The sequence below is a fragment of the Oratosquilla oratoria genome, chromosome 8, assembly GCF_046742065.1.
Source record: "Oratosquilla oratoria isolate Oo_2021 chromosome 8, ASM4674206v1, whole genome shotgun sequence".
In the NCBI taxonomy this organism is placed as follows: Eukaryota; Metazoa; Arthropoda; class Malacostraca; order Stomatopoda; family Squillidae; genus Oratosquilla; species Oratosquilla oratoria.
In genome coordinates this window covers 71,218,456-71,227,022 of record NC_134784.1, presented here as the reverse complement: position 1 = coordinate 71,227,022, position 8,567 = coordinate 71,218,456, and positions in this window count along the sequence as shown.

The following is an 8,567-nucleotide window of genomic DNA, read 5'->3' as shown; positions in this document are numbered from 1 at the left end:
AAAATGGTTCCTGGACTCCAGCTATTTACGAATATGATACATACACACATATATACATACATACATATATACATACATGCATAAATACATGCATACATACTTGCATACATACATACATACACACATGTTTACATACATCCATACATACATGCATACATACATGCATGCATACATACATGCATACATATATACTTGCATACATACATACATACATACATACATACATATATACTTGCATACTTACATATATACATACACACATGCTTACATACATACATTATATACTGTACATACGTGCATACTATATATATAGATGATGTATAAACAGACGAAAGCGCTTGGTCATCAGTTTTTCTTTTTCCTTGGTGGTTTTTCCGCATATACATATATATACATATATATATATATATATATATATATATATATATATATATATATCACTTAGACAAAATGTAGCACATTTGTAAATAATAATCACGAAGAACTCACAGTCGGGATAAAAGGAAACTTTAGAAGAAAGTGTAAGTTCTATATTTCGGCTGATACCTATAGCCCTCTTCAAGAAAGTACAGATTACAAGAATTTGCAGAGACATACGTATAATTGAGATATGAGTAGAAGGGAAACACGCAGAGCTAAAACAGGACAATTCGTCACTCAGGGCGGAGTCAGAGGTGAGGGGATGTGTGGGTGGGGGTGTGAGGTCAGGAGGGAAGCGGGCTGGAAGCGGGGTCATGAGGGTGATAATTCTTAACCAAGCGGCTCACAGCTACCCGTGAGATTATGTTCGGGGACCATTGACCTTTGGAGATGTTCAAGTTCGGACATTCTACGATTAAGGCTGTTTCAATCATTTTTCTTCTAAAGCTAGTGTCAAAATATCATTCACACATACTCCCTTACCACCTATCCCCCACCCACTCCCTTCCACGCATCACAGCATCTTCCATACACAACCATTCTCCACTCGTCCCTATCTTTTGTCTTCTCCCTTCCTTCCTCAACAGACATTTCCCTCTTTCCCAATGCCCCCTTTACCATATACATCCATCTCATCCTAGGTCGCCCCCTCATGTTCACTTCTTCCACCTCTGCCTTCCACACCTCTTTTACTAATCTTTTTTCACTCATTCTTTTCGTGTGTCCAAACCATCCTAATACTCTTTCATTAATCCTATCTCCCAACTCCCTTTCCACCCCCGCTCTCCTCCTCACCTCCTCGTTTCTCACCCTATCCAGCCTAGTAACCCCAAGCACACTTCTCAGGCATTTCATCTCAAATACATTTAAACTCTTCCTCTCTTAAGTTTCATGTTTCTGTCCCATGCAGTGCTATCGGCACAATCACTCCTTCATACAATCTCCTCTTAGCATCCATTCGCAAATGTCTATTTCTTATTACTCTTTTTAATCCACCAAGGCATTTACTTGCTTCTTTCAATCTACATTCTACCTCCACCCCCACTCCTCCTTTTTCCGCCACATTCGCACCCAAGTATCTAAAGCTATCCACTTCCTCCAGTCTCTCTTCCTTAATACTCACTTCCAATTTGTTGCCACATTCTCCCCTTGTACATCTCATCACATTATCTTTACCTTGATTTATCCTTATCTTCCTTCTTTCGTACACCTTCTCAAACTGTCACTATCTTCCTCAATCTCTCTTCTGATCCCACCACAAGCGCATTGACGTCAGCAAACATTAACTGGCTTATCTCCCATTTTTCTCCATTTTTTTTAACAATCTCTAATCCCCGGTCCATTGATCTTGCGTTTACCTCTCACACCACCCTATCCATGTATAAATTGAACAGCCAAGGTGACATACACATCCCTGGTGAAGTCCCACCTTTACCTCAAACCATTTCCTCTCTCCATTTCTAATTCTAACACAGGCTTTATTACTCTCGTAAAAACTCTTGACTACTATTAACAGCTTTCCTCCTATCCCATATATCTGTAATACCTCCTACAATTCCTTCCTGTCTACCCTATCATAAGCCTTTTCCAAATCCATAAAGGCCTAAAAACATTCTTACCTTTTCCTATAGCTTTCTCACATATCTGTCTTACCACAAAAATCTGATCTACACAACCCCTACCTGTCCTAAAGCCACACTGTTCCTCACCAATCCCTCTGTTCCCCTCCTGATTCTCTCAGTCAAAACCCTCCCATAAGCCTTCCCAACTACACTTAATAAACTGATTACCTCTGAAACTTCCACACTCGCACTTGTCCCCTTTTCCCTTGTTAAGTGGAACGTACAGGCACTCCTCCAGTCCTCTGGCACTCTACCCTCTTTTAGACAAACAGTAAACAACAGCACCGGCCAGTCCACTATCGCTGTACCTCCCTTTTTTAGACACTCCGCATAGCACCCATCCAACTCAGGTGCCTTCCCTGCTCTCATCATTTTAATAACTACTTTCACCTCATTTTTCCTTATTTCTCCTCCATTTTCCTCATTTATCACTGTCATTTTCTTGGCATCCCCCACAAATTCGTTTATATATGTATATATATATATATATGTATATATATATATATATATATATATATATATATATATATATATATGCAATGATCCCTCGTTTTTCGCGGTTGATGGGGACCAGAACTTCCCGCGAAAGGTGAAAAACCGCGAAATAGGATTTGGCCCCCCCCCTTAGGAAATTTCGTGTATGTGTATGTGGGTACCAGAATGTTTAAAATAAGTAAACAGTATTTATACTTTACATATTTGAGACAAAGATTATAACAGTACATGTATTTACTTAAATCGTTGATTATGAAACCTTATAAAGTAATTAACATTTATTATACAGTAATTAAGGGGGTTAGACGCAGTGATAGAAAAATATTAATATTTTTTACTTTTATTTTATTTTGCAGTATAATCAAATTATTATTTTCCATATTCCATGAGCATTTGAACGATGTATGTCCGTCTCTTCATCCGTCAGTCCGTATGATGTCATTGATGACGTCACAATTATTTTTCAATCTTAACACTTTACCTAGACTAACCTGCTTTTGCATATAAAATCTCAAATACCATACAAAACAGCGTGTAATTTCGTTTTTTCCTAAAATCTTAATAGATCAAGACATACATGGGTCATAAAATGCATGACTTTGGGACGTCGCACCGATAGCGTTTTTTTTTTTTTTTTTTTGCGATAAAATTCCCTCTAGCGATATCATGTATCATTCTAATCATTTGTCAAAACTTACACGAGAAAGGCACAACATTCATGTGTTAGCATGGTAAGTTTTGAGAAAATTTGATTATTTTTTGATAAATCTTTTTTTATGAATATTTTGGAAAAACCCGCGAAGCACTGAAGCCGCGAAACGTAAAGCGCGAAATGGTGAGGGAACACTGTATATATATATATATATATATATATATATATATATATATGTATATACATACATACACACACACACACACACACACACACATATATATATATATATATATATATATATATAATGTAAATATATGTTGAGACATTCTGACAGGTTGACGTAAGTGGAGTATGAAACACAGGAATCTTAGTCTGAGTTTATTTCTGACTACTTTCGCAGGTATGCTTTTTCAAAGGAATGGCGTACAAACGAGCTGTGGGCATTTTATACGTGAGGTGGACCTCACTACCTCTCCGTGTTACCATAGTTGGCGACAAGTGTGAACATTACACAGTAACAAATAATAAGCAAATATAATAATAATGATAATGCTAGCAATAACGTTCACACTTGTCGCCAATTATGGTAACACGGAGAGGTAGTGAGGTCCACCTCATGTATAAAATGCCCATTCCTTTGAAAAAGCATACCTGCGAAACTAGTCAGGAATAAACCCAGAGTAAGACTCCTGTGTGTCCTACTCCACTTTCGTCATATTTATATATATATATATATATATATATATATATATATATATATGTATATATATATATATATATTGAGACACTGTGACAAGTTGAAAAAGGTGGAAAAGGAGAGTCACGGGTCTCGTTCCGAGTTTATTCCTGACCGGTTTCGCTTGTAGCTTGAAGCAACTACAAGCGAAACCGGTCAGGAATAAACTCGGAACGAGACCCGTGACTCTCTTTTTCCACCTTTTTTTAACACACACACACACACACACACACACACACACACACACACACACACACACACACACACACACACATATATATATATATATATATATATATATATATATATATGTATATACATATATTTACATGCATGAGAAATCACATAAACTCGTGATTCGTGGTTTTTCCGCATGTATACATATACATATACATACATATATATATATATATATATACATATATATATACATATATATATGTATATATATATATATATACATATATATATATATATATATATATATATTTATGTATATAAATATTTTCAATCCTTCTCACTATTGTTCTGACTTTGGGAGAATGATCGAAAACCAATTGTCCAAAGTCCTTCGGGTAATCTGTTTTTTCAAAAAGTTGGAGTTGCCATGGGATCACCTTTAGGGGTCCTCTTTGCCCAGGCTTTCATGGCCCATGTTGAAGAAGAAGCTGTAAATAACCTCCATACCAAACCAATTTTGTATCGTAGATATGTTGATGACATTTTTGTGTGTGTTGATGACCTACAGTTACTCGAGGAGCTCAGATCTAACCTTCAAGTTATTTCTGGTTTAAAGTTCACTGTGGAGTTGAATAAGAACAACAGACTCCCTTTCCTCGATGTAATGGTAGATGGTACTTCAGATGCTTTTATTACCTTCATTTACCGCAAGCCTACCAATGCGGGTAAGTGCATGAATGGTGAGGGTGAATGCACACAAGATTACAAGAGAGGGGTAATAAAGGCATACGTTAGGCGGGCAATTAAGGTATGCTCTTCATGGCACCTGCTGCATGCCGAACTTCAGCACCTACGTCAGATGTTAGTTAACAATGGTTACTCTAACACAGATTTTGATCATATCACCAAAAACTTGCTAGACCGTCGTGCCCCTGAGTACTCCCCAGGTCAGCAAAAGATCACAGTTTACTACCAAAATATTTTTAGCAGTTCGTACAGGGAAGACGAAAAACGTATTAAAGACATCGTCTTTAGGAACTGCAAACCGGTGGAAGACAGCCATGTCTTACGTATGGTAATTTTTTATAAGAACCCCCGCACTTGCTCCTTAGTGCTGAAAAATTATTTGTCTGGCAAGTCTGGGACTCTGTCAAAAACCAATGTGGTGTATAAATTCGACTGCAAAACTGGAAACTGCGCGTTCCATAAATGTGCATACATTGGGTTTACGACCTGTAGTCTCAGCCGTCGCCTAACACTCCACCTCCAACAGGGAGCCATAAAAAATAATTTTCAGCACGAACACCAGTCTTCCCTCGATAGAGCAACCATTGTTAACAACACTGAAGTAGTTACTCAATGTAATGATGTAAGAGAATTAAGGATGCTAGAGGCTATGTATATCAGGGAATGGGCTCCTAGCATTAATATACAATCCAATATGATTACTGCCATTCCCTTGTTCAATAGCTCATCAAGACATGTGAGAAATAATCCCACCAATGGTGGTAGTATGTCCGTCCCTCTCGCATCGCCTACCGCCCCGAACCCCCCTACTCCTCCCCCTCCCTCTCTCCCTCCCCCTCTCCATAGGCGATCAAGTCGGGTCAGATCATCCAGGTCATCAAGCCACTCTCCACTGTAAGTCTTTCTATGCATATGGAAAGACGTCGCACTGTTCAGTTCGGAAAAATTTAATTGTTGTGTTCTGTGTAATTGTGTTGTGATAAATGTAATTATTTTGATAATGACTCTGTGAAGTCGAAACGTCATCTGTTATTAAAATGGAGAACTTTGGACAATTGATTTTCGATCATCCTCCCAAAGTCAGAACTATAGTGAGAAGGATTGAAAATATTAGAAAGAAGATTAACAATTGTGACAATGCTGTGGTGTTTAACTCAGTGTGTATCAAGGAGAACCTGCGCCCTAAGTATACGATATATATATATATATATATATATATATATATATATATATATATATATATATATATATATATATATATACTGAATGGTCCCCAGTACATATATTTTTATTGTATCAACCACGTTACTTTTCATTTCAATTCCATGCTATCACGGTCGAGACTGACAAGAAGATCGAAGGAAGCATATACAGAAACTGATACGTAGTCAAGCTATGAACTCGAACCAATCTGAGACGTAGGAAATGAATAGTGACAAAATCTCTTGGGTCATGAAGAGGCTTATAAATTGTTTATGTTTTCATTGAGCTCCTTGTCAGTCTCGACCGTGATGGCATGGAATTAGAAGGAAAATTTATGTGGTTAAGACGAATATATATATATATATATATATATATATATATATATATATATATATATATATAATATATATATTTGAACACCCACAATGCACTTTAATTCTAAGCCATCAAAGACCGACATGCAGAATTTGAAATGTGGTACTGCCAAGGACTCGAACCCGGCATCCTCATGACAAGTGCGGTAGTGACTTACCAACTAGCCTATCAAGAGTCCCATTCAGTGTTGTACAAATACACACACACACACACACACACACACACACATATATATATATATATATATATATATATATATATATATATATATGTACATAGATACATACATGACATAAAACTTCGCTTATCAAACACTAAGGCCGGTGTCATAACGCCCGGCACCGACGTTGCGGCTCGTTATAAAAACCCCTGGACATCGTCAGGTGATATGCTCATTGGATTTTCCCACAAAGCGGCCGCATCCGGCGTCGCCGTACGGTGTGACACCTTCATTAGCCTTCCAAAAGAGAAAGTCACGCAGGAGAGTTTATCTGCATGAATTACCACATCACGAAGCCTCGTCTTATCGCTGATATCATGCATCTCCTCGATGGAATCAGATTAACCTTGAGGGGGGGGGAGACGAAAACATGCGTCTTATATGCACGCGTACAATCGGCGGCAAATATTTCGGCGTACGTTGTTGAGGGCAAGGAGAGGGGGAGTGGGGAAGAGTCGAGGAGGGGAGGGGGAGTGGGGAAGAGTAGAGGAGGGAAGGGAGAGGGGAGGGTGAGGGGTTGAGGAGAGTGGGAGGAGAGAGGAGAGCGGGAGGGGGAAGGAGGAGGGGAGGAGGATGGTATTCAGAGAAAGGGAAGGAGTGGAGAGGAGGAAGGAAGAGAAGGGGAGAGGGAAGAGAGGGGAGGGGGAAAGAAGGTGGTATGGAGAAGAGAGGGGGAAGAGGAAGAGGGAAGGATGGAAGAGAGAGGGTAGGGGAGGGAGAGGGGGTAGGAAAGGGAGGAAAGGTGGGGAGGATGAAGGAAGAGGAGGGGGGGAGAGAAGAGGGGGAGGGGAGGAAAGGGAGAGGAGAGGGGGAAGGAAATTGGGAGGGGAGAAGAGAGGGGAAGTGGGGGAGAGGGAGAAGGGGAGAAGAGAGGGGAAGTGGGGGAGAGGGAGAAGGAGAGAAGCGAGGGTGAGGAGAAGAAGAGGAGGAGCAGACTAAGTGGGTGAGGGGGAGAAGAGGGAAGGGGGAAGGGAAGAGGTAAGGGTTGGGGAGAGGTGGAAGGGGAGAAGAGAATGTGAAAGGAGAAGGGAGGGGGAAGGAGAGAGGTGGAGGAGGAGGAAGAGGAGGAGGAGGAGGAGGACGGAAGAGGGGAGGGAAGGGGAGGGTTAAGAAATCCTTATTCATATATAGTCTACGTATTTCTTGTCTTGATATTACAGAAACTCAGACGACACAAACAAAACATAAACGCATAAGTCCTTTTGAACATTTTTCTTGAATTTTTAAAACTCTTTCATTAATAGATGAGACTATAATTAGGCCGGGACGGTAGAGGTTAGCTATTTGGAAATAGCAAGTACAGGCAACATAATCAGATTAATTTTTTGAGTGGTAAAAATAGAAAGAGAATATGTGTAGGTGTGTGTGTGTGTGTGTGTGTGTGTGTGTGTGTGTGTGTGTGTGTGTGTGTGTGTGTGTGTGTACCTAGTTGTACCTGGTTGTATTATACGGGAAGGGGAGCTATGCTCGTGGTGACCCGTTTTTGTATCTCGCAAGAACAAGTTTGTTCTTAAATTCTTGTGTTGTGTTTGTTCACAATATATCTTCATCCAATTTGTTCCATATATATATCACTCTGTGTGGGAAGCTGTTCTTTTTCAGGTCTCTTCTGTAGTTATCCTTTTTAAGTTTCATTGCATGTCCTCTTGTTTTTCTTCTGTCCCGCTTTAATAAGTCCTCTCTATCAAGGCATTGTTTTCCACTCATTATTCTCTAGATGGTTAATAGGTCCCCTCGTTCTCTTCTTTGTTCCAGGGTTGGTAAATCCAGTTCGGCCAGTCTTTGTTCATATGTCAGGTTTGCAAGTGTTGCGTGTGTGTGTGTGTGCGTGTGTGTGTGTGTGTGTGTGTGTGTGTGTGTGTGTGTGTGTGTGTGAGAGAGAGAGAGAGAGAGAGAGAGAGGGGGGGGGACCAT